The sequence below is a fragment of the Phodopus roborovskii genome, unplaced genomic scaffold (assembly GCF_943737965.1).
Source record: "Phodopus roborovskii unplaced genomic scaffold, PHOROB, whole genome shotgun sequence".
In the NCBI taxonomy this organism is placed as follows: Eukaryota; Metazoa; Chordata; class Mammalia; order Rodentia; family Cricetidae; genus Phodopus; species Phodopus roborovskii.
The window spans coordinates 40593117-40607600 of record NW_026126418.1 but is presented as its reverse complement, the minus strand read 5'-3'; the positions used below and the strand labels follow the sequence as shown (position 1 = coordinate 40607600).

Here is a 14484-nt window from a genome sequence, read left to right as displayed (position 1 = left end):
CTGATTCTCGTCTGGGAGACTACCAATAAAGAGAAAATGAAAGACACTAGGAAGAGGTGCATGGCTCACATTTGAGGAAAGTAGCTGATGTTGGTTTCAATTTTCTTCAGTTAGGATGAATGTTAGTGAAAATGTTAGCCCTGTCATTCTGGCTTAAGTCCAGCATGGGTAATTACATTATTTTTACTTAAATTCTCTTTAGGTCCAAAGACCTCCTTCATTCTCACCTCATTGGTTATGATGATGCTGCACATAGATAAATAAAGGACACATTTAACCCTAGTAGCATCTATCATGGAACAAACTTGATCTTTCTGCATTCTATCAGTAGAAATTCACTTTTTGGGGTAAAGGTCTTTGAACATGTAATGCAATAAAGGAAAAGGAACCATAAATAATTGCTACTGAAGATAAAACAAAACAAAGCAAAACAAAAAGAAAATCCAATAGAATGAATTGTCTCTGACAGGGTCTCTGCAGTAATGGGAGATTCTTTTAGCTTGCCCTGCTTGCAAATGTAACATCATTATCATTAGATCTTTAAAATACCAATAAGCAAAATATGAAGAGATTCAAAGTCACCTTTAAAAATCACCCCAAAAGTTCAGTCTCAATTATCTACAATCAATGTCATTCTCCTTGACAAGAAATTGGTAGCAGAGAATACATTCTAAGAAGAAGAAAATTTAAAAGTACAATTGATACTGACAGTTTATCAATGGAAGTATATTTCTAAGCCATCTTGCCCAGGCATCAAGCTACTGTCTATTTCTGTGCTCTACTTGACTTGTACTTTGGGCACATATTTGTGGGGCTATTAAACACTATTCACAAATAAACTTTCTTTTTCCTTTTTTATTTAAATTTTAAACAAGGTTGTTTTACATATTGACCCCCATTCCCTCACCATCCTGTCTTCCCCTATCGCCACACCAAACCCCATCCCATCCCCTTTCTGCTCCCCAGGGAGGGTGAAGTATTCCATGTGGAATCTTCAAAGTCTGTCATATCATTTGTGGCAAGGCCTAGGCCCTCTCCCTTGTGTCTAGGCTGGGTTAGGCTCCCAAAGTCCATTCTTATACTAGGCATAAATAGTGATCCATTAACACAGGCCCCATAGACTGCCCAGAGACTTCCATAGCTAAACACTAGTCTAAATCTTGGAATCCAGTTACAGAGAGTGAGGAGTGATGAGCAAAGGGGTCAAGACCAAGCTGGAGAAATTGACAGAATCAGCTGACCTGAACAAGGGGCATCTCATGCACCCCAGTCTGATAGCCGGGGAACCAGCATAAGACCAACCCAAACCCCCTGAGTGTGGGTGTTAGTTAGGAGGAATGCACAAATAACCTTTACTATAAATACTTCAAACTCTTTGATGATGATTTCATCTATAGATAAGTATTGAGTTTCTGACCTGAAGATGATAGAAAAAAATACAAACATTTAAAATTTACCAGGAAATCTCTTTCTCTCTACAAGAACTATGAATAAATCTTTTGATGGCTTATAAATCATAAAATTAGCCTCAGTTTTTAATATATATATATATATATATATATATATATATATTACAGTAAATACAAAATAAGATAGATGTTGAAAATAAAACATACAGTTAAAAATAGACAAGAAAATAAAGCATAAAGCATTCATTGTAATTAGACCTTGGTCAAGTGCAGATGACATTAAGAAAAGAAAAATATAATTATAAAAAGATGGCATTTAATATAACACAAATTAGTTTCACAGTTAGCATAATTAGATTTTTTTTTACCAATTACATTTTCAAAAACAACAACACAATACTCAGCAAAGTATAGTATTGTTGAAAGTGTACAGTACTTTAATCCAATCATCCATTTGGAAGGCAACTTCTTCATATCTCCAAGAACTTTAAAAATTATAGTTTTCCCATGAATCTTAACCCTTGGAGTACACTATTAGAAAATCATAGTTTGAATAGATAAAGCATTATGAACAATGATGTTTAAGTAGCAAAACAGCCAACAGCCATTTAATCAGTTAGGAAAAAAGACTAAGTGTTCACCATCAGTCTTAAATATAATTATTTGGTTGAAGTAATAGAAAATGTGATTTCTGTTACATAACTCATATGCTACATGATTAAGCGATGCATAGAAGGAGAAGAAATGTAGAGTGTGTTAGAGACAATGGTGTACCAAAATGAGGTAATCTATAGCACTGAGTATACAAAGCAGTTCTCATTCAAACATGGTCTCTAAGCAGCACTTGAGGAATATAGAAGAAGCATCCCTACAGTATTCTTGGAAAGAGAACTGTGGGATTTAGAAAAGGCCATCACAAAGGTACCAGCATATGAAATTACTCACTATGATTAACAAATATCACACAGGTAGGAATTGCTGACAGAGTGAAACAGTGGGAAGGGAGTTCCAAGAAATAAAAAAAAATAAAAGGAAAGGACAAGCACTTGATCCCAGGAGCTTCTGCCATGATCTATGCTTGTGTGTAGATGTCAGGCATGGGCCTGAGGTACCTTGCCAGCAGGAGGCTAGCATGATGTGACATGCTTCAGCAGTATTGATTTAACAGCTGTGTTGAGAATAAACTCTTGGTACAAGAATTGTAGCAGAAAAAAAAACTGTTGACAAAGCTGTGGGTCATAGAGACAAGCAACAATGGTGGCTTAGACCAAAACAGGAGAGAGAGAGAGAGAGAGAGAGAGAGAGAGAGAGAGAGAGAGAGAGAGAGAGAGAGAGAAAGATCAAAAGGGATAGCGTTAGGGTATTTTGAAGAAATTATCTGCAAAATTTCCTAACAATCTGTATTGAGAAGGCATAACAGAAGAGAATAATTATAGTTGGTATTCAGGTTTTTGTCTTTAACCAAGGTTGCTTCCCATCATCCAGCCAACCACCTGCCCTCATTTGCTCCTTGTGCTCCCCACCCACCTCTCTTGGTCCTCCATGTCCCTAACCAATTACTTATGGTGGCTGAACTGAGATATCTGAAAGTTAAAAATGCTGAATGTACAGTGTTGAAGGTAGGAGAGACAAGGAAACCTGTTTAAATATGTGACTTGACATGTTAAACACACACAAAAAGGATGAATAATCTTGAATTTCAAAGTAAAAGTCTCAAAGGGACACAAAGATGAGCACCAGCAGATTATTATAGAGAAGTGACTCTAGAACAAGAACAAGAATTCACACAGATAAATAGTGCATCCAGTTTTCTTGATAAAAGCCAATGAAAAGTTCAAAATAAACATTTAACAGCATTGCAGTTTGATGAAGTGGGGATGGAATGTAAGCTTATCTGGCTATATGGATTTATAATGTGTGTACTATAGTGGAGGTAATTCTCAATTGGAATTCTGCATTATTTCCATGTCCCATAGTTCAAGAATGCAGTGATGTCAGGAGTGGAACATGAACTGAGGTGAATACTCTAAGTAAAAATGCTTTATTGGCCATGCCAGTACTCAAAAATCCAGAACCAGACTGCAGACCACCAATACTTCTTCAGAACCTGCCTAGGCTTTTGCTAACAGTCCCATCCCTCATCACCATACCCAAGTTCACAATCCAGCTGAAGCCCCCTGCTTTACCAGAGGACATGCAGGCACTCAGAACCTTTGAGGTCCTGCAGGATGCCAGAACACCAGTGGAGACTCTGCTGGACAAAGGGACTCAGTGGCCACTCCAGCTAGAAGGCCAAAGAAGGAAAAGAAACCAAGGTGGAGGGAGCATCCAACAAACACAAACTCAAAAATCAGCACCTAAACCTCAAACCCATATGCCTACATCCCAGCATAAGTACACAATCAACAACACACACACCAATATGTCACCACCAGAGCTCAGCTGTCAAACTATGGCAGGCCTTGAATTTTCCAACACAGATCGAGCGCGCATACACACACACACACACACACACACACACACAGAGTTAAAATCAACTTTGTGAGGATGATATAGATCCTTAAAGAGAAAATGAGTAAATCCCTTAAAGAAGGCCAAGAAAAAACAAATAAGTGAAAGAAATGCATAAGCTTAAAAATAGAAATAAAAGCAATAAAGAATTAAAGAAAACACAAACTGAAGGAATCCGTTTGAGATAAATGAACAGGAATTACACACACAAGCACCACCAACAGAATATAAGAGATGGAAAAGAGAAGCTCAATTATGGAAAATACAATAGTAGAAATTGATGCATTGTTTAAAGAAAATGATAAGTCTAAAACATTCTTGACACAAAACATCTAGGAATTCTTGCACTCCCACCAGCAGTGGAGGAGTGTACCACTTTCTGCAATCCTCTCCAACATAAACTGTCATTGGTGTTTTTGATTATAGCTATTCTCATAGGGGTAAGATGGTATCTCGGAGTTGTTTTTATTTGCATTTCACTGATGGCTAAGGATGTTGAGCACTTTCTTAAGTGTCTTTCAGCCATTTTAGATTCCTGTATTGAGAATTCTCTATTTAGTTCTACACCCCAAATTTTAATTGTATTTATTTGGTGTTTTTGTTTTTTGATAAAGAAACTGGAAATATACAATGAACAAAAGGAAATCATCTTCAACATATATTGCTTGTCTAACCAGATGTCTCCATGCAGAAGAATACAAACTGTTTCACATCTATCACCCTGCATGAAACTCAAGTTCAAGTAGATCAAAGACCTCAACAGAAACAAGATACTCTAAATCTGATAGAAGATAAAGTAGAGAATAGTCTTGAACCCATTGCCACAGGAGACTACTTCCTGAACAGAACACTAATAGAATAGGTACTAAGAATAATAACCAATAAATAGGACCCTATGAAACTATCAAGCTTTTGTAAGGCAAAAGAAACAGTCAATAGAATGAAACAGCAGCCTGCAGAATGGGAAAAGTTTTTCACCAACTTCACATCCATCAGAGGGCCAGTATTCAAAATATATAAAGAAATCAAGAAACTACACATCAACAAACCAAATAATCCAATTAAATGATGAGGTATAGATCTAAATAGAGAATTCTCAACAGAGGAATTTAATATGTCTGAGAAACATAAAGAAATGTTCAATATCATTAGTTATCAGGAAAATGAAAATAAAAAAAAATGACACTGAGATCATTTCTTACATGTCAGTATGACAAAGATCAATAACACAAATGACAGCTCATTCTGGCAAGGATGTGGGGCTAGGGAAATTCTGCTCCATTGCTGATGGGAGGGCAACTGAGTACAGTCACTGTGGAAATCAGTATGTTAGTTCCTCAGAAAACTGAGAGTGGATCTACTCCAAGACCCAGCAATACCATTCTTGGGCATATTCCCAAAACACACTGCATCCTACTACAAGGACAGTTCCCTAACCATGTCCAATGCAGCTTTATTCATAATAGCCAGAAACTAGAAACTATTGAGATGTCCCTCAAATGAAGAATGGATGAAAAAAATATGATAATTTACAAAATAGAATATTACTCAGCTGTTAAAAACAATGATACCATGTTTTTTGCTGACAAATGGATGAAACTTGTGGTGATATTTTGTTTGTAATCTAACAAATAAAGCTTGCCTGCCTATCAGAATACAAAGTTAGCCACAGCCATAATAGCCAGGTACTGGTGGTACATAGCTTTAATCCCAGTGGCTACACTAGTTAGCTATAGAGACCAGGCAGTGATAGTATACCTTTTATCCAAACACTCAGGAGACAGAGACAAATGGATCTCTGGGATTTCAAGGCCACCCTAGCCTCTATGAGGGTGTATCAGTGTAAAAGAGAAACAGAGCTCATATCTGTGATCTTAGCACTTGGGATGACATGCCTTTAAACCCATCACTGTGTGTGTCCAGCGGTGGGGTGGGGGATAGAGACAGAAGTCATATGGGCATTGTAGAGAGGAATAAAAGGTTTTTGGAGACAGGAACTCATTGCAATATAGGCAATCTGAGGAGCAGTGCAGTTTGCAGAGGCAATCAGAGAACATATTGTCCCCTTAAGTCTGAGCATTGGCAGAGGGGAGAAATCTCTAGTGGCTAGACACTTTGTTTATGTGGTCTTCAGGAAAGCTTTATTTCTTAGATCATAAACAAAATATCACAAGAGGAACTTGTGCATTAGGTAACACAGGTGCAGAAAGATAAACATAGTATGTACTCACTTATAAGTAGATATTAGCTCTTAAGTAAAGGAGAGTCAAGATAAAATTCACAGATACAGAAAGGATAAGCAAAAAGGGGGATCCAAGGAGGAATATATGGAAAGGGAAAATAGAATAGATTTTGGGGGTGGCCTGGAGTTGGTGAGTATGGAAACAATAGGGTTCTGGTAAAGAGATAGAAAGGAGTGAGGGATAGAGTATTGGGATAGATGCCTGGAAAGAGGAGGAATTTGGGGGTGGTGAAGTGATACAGAAACCTAAGGTAATAGAAATCTCCTGGTATCTATGAGAATGACCCTAGCAAAGTCTGCTGATGTAATGGATATGGAACCCAAACTGGCCATCTTTTATAATCAGGGAAGGCTATTAGCAGTGGGATCAGGACAACAACCCAGCCATAAAACCATTTATTCTGCCTGCAAAGTATGTTGGGATAATGGTGGCACAGAACTTGTGGGAGTGGCCAACCAATGACTGGTCCAATTTTAGGCTCAAAAGAGGATAGAAAGCCCATACTTGGTATTGCATGGATGGTCAGAACCTGGAGGCAGGCTAGACCAGAGACCCGGGATAGACCCAAACAAGACTGGCAAAACAAAAAAAAAAAAAAAAAGTCAATGAAATGATTCCTAATTATATTTTGCTGTACTTGTATTGGTGCCTAGCCCAGTCACCATCAGAGGGTCATCATCTAGCAACTGATGGGAAGAGCTACAGAGACCCACAAACACTCAGAGAAGCCAGGAAGACACTGCAGAAGAGGGAAAAGCAAGATTGTAGGAGACAGAGGAGTCAAGCACATCAAGAGAGTATGGGCCACAAAATCATGTAGGCAGAGCTTATATGGTCTTGCAGAGACGAAAGTAATAAGAACCGACTCTTTATGGGTGTGAGCCATGATTTTCCTTGAAAAAATATGGACTTTGGAAGTTTGGAAGTTAGGAAAGCAGTGGAATGCTTTAAGCACCAATTAATTGGCCCTACTAGTAGGAGTATGGAAGAAAATAGTGCATATCATAATGATGTACACTGTGTGCTCAAGAGGTTTCAGAGGAGAATTACAGTAGGTTGCCTAGAAGTTATTCCTGTGATAGTTTTGTGAAGAAAGTGGATGATATTTTGCCCTGGCCCAAAGATCTGCTTGAGGGTAAAGTGAAGAGATTTCTATGGCAGAGAAAGTGTCGAAACAGCCCAGTTTAAACATTTTATTGTAGTTATTAGTGTTCACTCTGAAGAAGATTTGTAATGAAAAGCAGGAGGCTGAGCAAATAAAAATATAAAATCTACAGATTAAAAAAGGGGGCACCAGGAAGTGAGATAGAGCTAAATACTGTATTCAAGGAGACAAATAGATTATGAAGCAGAATAAAGGGAATGGTGAACCCCTGGGCAAGATCCCACTCAACTAATTTAAAACTTGTGAAAGGAATTAGAGAAAAGGTTAAAGCTAGGTGTGGTGGTGCATACCTTTTATCCTGGCACTCAGAAGGCAAAGGCAGTCGTATTCCTGAGTTTGAGGCCAGCCTGGTCTAGAGGTCTAGTTTCAGGACAGCCAAGTTTGATTAATGAAGAAAGAAAGCTGGTGAAGATGTAATTGAACAAGGGGGCTGTGTTCCAGTCCCGGTAAGCATAAGAACTTGGCAGCTTCAACTACATGATCTAAAGTTAAGCATAGGATAAAGTGGCTATGGAATTTCCTCCCAAGGCTATGGAAAGCCACTGGTCTGGTAGACCAATGGAATTGAATTGAAAATCCTGATATTAACCCACACACCTATGAACACCTGATTTTCGACAAAACAGCTAAAAGTATACAATGGGGCGAGGACAGCATCTTCAACAAATGGTGCTGGCACAATTGGATGAGGGTATGTAGAAGACTGCAGATACACCCATGTCTGTCGCCATGCACAAAACTCAATTTGAAATGAACTAAAGACCTCAACATCAATCCAGCCACATTGAACCTTTTAGAAGAGAAAGTAGGAGGTACCCTTGAACTAATTGGTATAGGATACTGTTTCCTGAACATACTAGTCAACACAACACCAAATAACCCTATTAAAAAATAGGGTACAACTGAAGAAAGAATTCTCAATAGAGGAAATCAAAAAGGCTGAAAGACACTTAAGAAAATGCTCCACATCTTTAGCTATCAGGGAAATGCAAATCAAAACAACTTTGAGATACCATCCTACTCCTGCCAGAATGGCTAAAATTAGAAACACCAATGATGACTCATATTGGAGAGGATGTGGAGAAAGGGTAACACTCCTCCACTGCTGGTGGGAGTACAAACACATACAGCCATTTTGGAGATCAGTATGGTGGTTCCCTCAGGAAAATGGCAATTAGTTTACCATAGGACCCGGCAATCCCCCTCTTAGGCATATACCCAAAGGATTCACATCCATGCAACAATGACATCTGTTCAACTTTGTTCATAGCAGCACTATTTGTAATAGCAAGAACCTTGAAGCAACCTAGATGCCCCTCAATTGAAGAATGGTTAATGAAGATGTGGCACATCTACACAATGGAATACTACTCTGCAGAAAAAAGTAATGGCATCTTGAAATTCGCAGGCAAGTGGATGGCACTTGAAGAAACCATCCTTAGTGAGGTAATCCAGTCACAAAAAGAGTAACACAGTATGTACTCACTCATATATGGATTTTAGACCTAGAGCAAAGGATCACCAGCCTATAATTCATACCACCAGAGGAACTAGGATACAAGGTGTATTCTAAGAGATTCATATAAAGTCCCTCACAGAACTGGTAATGGACAAGTTTCCCAGAGCTCCGGGGAAGTGGTGGGGGGAGGCAGTGAATGGAAAGAGAAGTAGGAGAAAACAAGGGGGAGGAAAGGAAAACATGTGCGACCATGAAAATTGAACCTGGTTAGGAATAGAAGACAGGAAAGAGAGAGAAAGACAGAAAGAGAGAGAGAGAACATAAAAGAGGGAGGCAATATTGGTTTGAAGATAAAACTGAACACAAAGAAAGGTCCAGAGAACTACAAGACTGCCACCAAATAACAATTTGAGCTTTCGTGGAAAGGCTACCATAAATGCCCTTCCCAGAGAGTGAGATCAAAAACTAACTTATCCATGGAGCCCTCAAGTAATGCCTGTTGGAACCAGGAGCAAACACCCTTACATAAATACTGAGTCGAAGTAGAACCCAGATTCAGATGGAGAAGACAAGACTGGGCGGCAGAAACATGTAGAGACAGCTTACCTGAACAAGGAGGAACTAATGGGCCTCCAGACTGATAGCTGGGAAGCCAGCATGGGACTGACTCAGGCCCCCCTGAATATGGGTCTCAGCCAGAAGGACTGAGCAGTCTAAGAGACCTCAGACAGTGGAGCCAGGATGTATCCCTGGTGCACAAAAGGACTTTGCGAACATATCCCCCATATAGGGATAACTGCCTTAATATAGAGACAGGAGAGAAGCCCTAGTCCCTACTTCACATGACCTCTCAGACCTACATGACCCCTTCTGGATGGCATTCCCCTACATATGGAATTGGGGTGGGGAGATGGGAGGGGTTGGTGGTTAGAGTGCATGTGAGAGGGCAGAGAGGGTAAAAGGGAGGGAAGGAGGGAGGGAGGAAAGGAGGGAGTGAGGGAATTTGGGAGGGAAGGAGGGAGGGAGAGATGGAGAGGGAACTGGGATCAACATGTAAACTAATAAATTAAATTGAAAAAAAAAAAAAGAAGTGTGTTGTAGTCAACAAGCTTAATGGAGTTGGTGTTGAAGAACATTTTGACAACAGACATGGAGATGCAGAGTTTAGAGTTAGCCCAGCTGGTTTTTGGTCTTGCTTTGGTTCAGTGTTAACTCACCACACTCCCTTGACTAATTTTGGAACAGTGATGTATATCCTGTGCTATTATAAGTCATAAATATGTGATCTGGGTTTTTTTAATATTATTATTTTACAGTGGAATACAGTTAAGAGATTGCCATGAGTCTCAGAAGAAATTTTTGAACTTTAGAGTTTTAAGTAAGTTTGAGACTATTATAGAATATGGAAAATTTTGAAATTGGACTGAATGCATCTTTTGCAATATGATATGGCAATAAGCCTTTGGGGTTCAGGGAGTGGAATGTGGTGGTTTAAGCAAAAATACCCCCCAAAGAAAGTGGCACTGTTAGGAGGTCTGGCCTTATTGAAGTAGGTGTGACTTTTTTGGAAGAAGTGTGTCACTGTGGGGTTTGGCTTTAAGGTCTCTTTTAGTCAAGCTTCCTTCAGTGTGACCCTGATACAATTTTCTGTTTTCTGTAAGATATAGGACTATCAGCTTCTTCTCCATCACTATGTCTGCCTGCATGCTGCCATCTCCCACCTTAATGACAATGCACTGAACCTCTGAATTGTAACAGAACCACCCTAATTTAATGTTTTCTTTTATAAGAGTTACTGTGGTCCTGGTGTCTCTTCACAGCCATAGACACCATAAAACAGGCTTCCAACAGTGAGAGTTGCGGGAGGTGTAGGACTATATCTGACACTTTTGGCTGCATTTCCCTCCACTTGGATGTTTCATCCAGCCTTGATTTTAGGGTTTGTGTCTAGTCTTATTGTATCTTGTTTGTTGGATATCCCTGGGAAGCCTCTCATCATTTTTTTTTTAAATAGGAGAAACAGAGGAGGAGATTGGGAAGTAGATGGGAGGACCTGGGACAGGCAGACTGAGGAGAAACTGTGATCCAGAGGTCAGAATGCAATGTATGAGAGAAGAATAAAAGTTTAAAAATGCTTCAATGGCTATACAATTTAAGACATGTATTATTGTACTGTGTAACTTCAAGGTACGGTAGCAATACCTATAGATAGTAAAGGCAGCATCTTGTGTTTTTTGACATATGTAGAAAATAATGGCACTCAGTAAGAAATATATCAACGTTCTCTGGAGAAACATGAGATTTTCCCATTTTTTTTAATGGCAGCACAGGTGTTAGAACATTTGTAAGGTGCTTTATTGAACAAAAAGAAAATTCTATGTTACGCAAGGCAGTATATTTGAGGTGTATTTTAGGCAGATGTTTCAATACTAGAACTTACAATGCTCATTAAAGTGGATGCATAAGATTTAATAATCAGGTAGGCTGGAAATTGTTTTCCACTTCATGACAAAGAATTCTACACTGGCCTTGATTGTAATAGTTACCCACATTCACAGAGAATCGAACCACAAGAGCCAGGGATGGTGTCAGGGCCTGAAACTGTAGTGGGTAGACCCCTCCCATTTTGCCTCCCTCCCCCCACCCTTCCATGCTCCCAATAATTTCTCCAGGAGATCTTGTCCCTTCCCCTAAAGAGGTTTTTTTGTTTTGTTTTTTGTTGGTTTGTTTTAAGTTGGAGCTGCTGCATTAGTTCAAGGCTAACTTGAACACAAGTCCCATACCCATTTAAGTAAAATATTTCAAAACAAAAGTTATAATTTTGGGACATTTCTACTTCCAGGAAAATTCTTATTTTTAACAATTTAGCTAGTTTGGATGCTATCAATTTCAGATAGCTAGATAGATGATAGATAGACAGGCAGGCATTTTATTTCTTCATTATTTAGAAATTATTCTAAAATTTACTATCTTTGTTTTGCAGGCAATGGCATCATTCATTATGTTCATGAAAATACAGCCAACTTAGTTACCACATGGGAAATTTTAAGAGATTTTTATGTCTTTTTATTGATATGAATGGGAATATAGTTTGTAAAAGAGTAACATTCCATCAATTGGTTAAGATATAGCCTAGTAGATCTATTGTGTTAGTGTAGTTGCCATGAATCCACAATTATTTTGAAGGTGTCAATCAAAAGAACTGATGGGAATTCAGTAATTCCATGGCTTTTTTCTCTCCCCAGAGAATTATGTAAATCTAGCTCCAAATGAGCAGGCTGATTTTTTCTTTCTACACATCACATTCCACTTTGAATTATTACCCACTGCTCTCACGCCTGCCTCTCAGTCCAGTTTTCCAGTTGAAGCTACTATTCTGTTTTCTGGGTGAAAAATCTGTAATCAAGTCTCCAGGGTAGTAATTGAGGACACATTGAATGGTTTGAAATTCCCTGGATCCCTTCTTAGCAACTCCCTCATTCTTTACCAGTTACTCCTACCCTCAAGAGAGCAAGAGCTTCTCAGGTTTTGTGGCTTCTCCAAACTAGAGCAGCCTCTACAGAACCCCGAGTCTCCTCAGAATCTTTTATTAGTAAAATAGACACCAGGCTCTCAAGTATATTATAGAAGTAAATATCAGAATACTACACAATTAACAAAATTAAGAATTTATGGTATGCCAAAATTTGAGGACAAAACTTCCAATTTCAAGCCTTTCTATTGGCAATAATAAGATACAGTAACTGAGCCAAACTATTACACTAATTGAGAATTTAGACTATGTCATACATAAGAACCAACCTAGATTGAACCTAAATTTGTACTTGCTGCACACACATATTAACACACACATACATCAACACACATGCACTCACAATTTTCTGCTAAATAAAATAGCTTTTTTTTTCATGTACATGACTTGATGTTTCTAATATAATCCCTCCTGTTTTTTTGTCCTTGTGAAGTTTCCTCTGGTTCTGTATAATGGTGGCCCATGGCAGATTCTAAGGATATCTTTCAGTAATGTATGTACACATGGATATATGTAAGACCAACATTTAAAAACATCCTATAATGCTCTCTCTTTCCCCCCCACCCCCCACCCCCCGACTGGAAGGAGCCATGGAGGCCAGAGAAGAAAAAGAAGGTTCCTGCTGAGCCAGAGACCCTTAAGAAAAAGCGAAGGAATTTCGCAGAGCTGAAGGTGAAGCGCTTCCGTTAAAAGTTTGCACTGAAGATGCTCCGGAAAGCACGGAGGAAGCTCATCTATGAAAAGGCAAAGCATTATCACAAGGAATACAGGCAGATGTACCTGACGGAGATTCGCATGGCTAGGATGGCAACTTCTACGTGCCTGCAGAACCCAAGCTGGCATTCGTCATCCGAATCCGGGGTATCAATGGTGTGAGCCCAAAGGTCCACAAGGTGTTGCAGCTGCTCTGTCTTGTCAGATCTTCAATGGCACTTTTGTTAAGCTCAACAAGGCTTCGATTAGCATGCTGAGGATCGTGGAACCATACATTGTATGGGGGTACCCCAACCTGAAGTCAGTAATCAAGCTCATCTACAAGCGTGGCTATGGCAAAATCAATAAGAAGAGAATTGCCTTGACGGACAACTCCTTGATTGCTCGATCTCTTGGTAAATATGGCATTATCTGCATGGAGGATCTGATCCATGAGATCTACAGAGTGGGGAAATGCTTCAAGGAAGCCAACAACTTCCTGTGGCCCTTCAAACTGTCTTCTCCACGGGGCGGGATGAAGAAAAAGACCACTCACTTTGTGGAAGGTGGCGATGCTGGCAACAGGGAAGACCAGATAAACAGGCTTATTAGACGGATGAACTAAGGTGCCTGTGGTATTTTTGTAATCTGGTCAGTTAATAAACAGTAACAGCTTGGCAAAAAAAAAAAAATCCTATAATTTAGAAAGAAACCTAATCATGTGAAGATTGCTGTAACTTTATCAGAGTTTTAGCACCAGCTAAAACTGAGAATTTTTCAGGTGAATTTTCTGTATCAACCACCTTAGGTATACAAAAAAAAAAATCCTCATATAAAACTTGCATCATTTGACTTACTCTGTGAATTAAGGTGAACCCAACCCTCTGATGATGACCAGGTTCACTTTCATCTGTTACTAACCACCTCTGCTCCCAATGGGCCAAATTCAAGGAAAGCAAACATCATTGCTAAGTTCTACTAGCATATACTAGAGGAGGAACAAAGTTGCTACATGATATGGTAAGAAACAAAAAGCTATCGAGTAATGTGAGAGAACGTGCTAAATTAGTAAAAGAGTTGACTTTTTTCTTTTAATTTCATCATATGGCAGAGCAAAGTCTCAACACCTGATGATGTCTTCTAGAAACTGCCTGACTTGTCTTCCAGGGCTCTGCTCATGAGGCTTCTGCAGTCTTAAACTTTCATTGAAGATCATTTATCTCACAGTCTATCATGGAAAGGAAAGTGAATAGCACCTTCTAAGATACAACAGCTACTATTGACAGAACCTTACATATTATAGTACATCCTTTAACACACACAAATCAATGTTTCCAGGCTTATGAAGATTTACTCTATTCTATGAGAATTGGGTATAGTTTGTGTTTTGTTCAAGCAGGCCATGAGGACAGTACCCAGCCTTATAATTTTACAATCTTGTCACTAAGCACCTTGCTTAGACTGGGGTAAAA

General features: G+C 39.1%; 1 pseudogene; it reads left to right on the top strand.

Annotated features, from left to right (window-relative positions):
- Nucleotides 1-13009: 13009 nt before the first annotated feature.
- LOC127222104 (60S ribosomal protein L7-like) lies at nt 13010-13674 on the top strand (annotated as a pseudogene).
- The last annotated feature ends 810 nt before the right edge of the window (nt 13675-14484 follow it).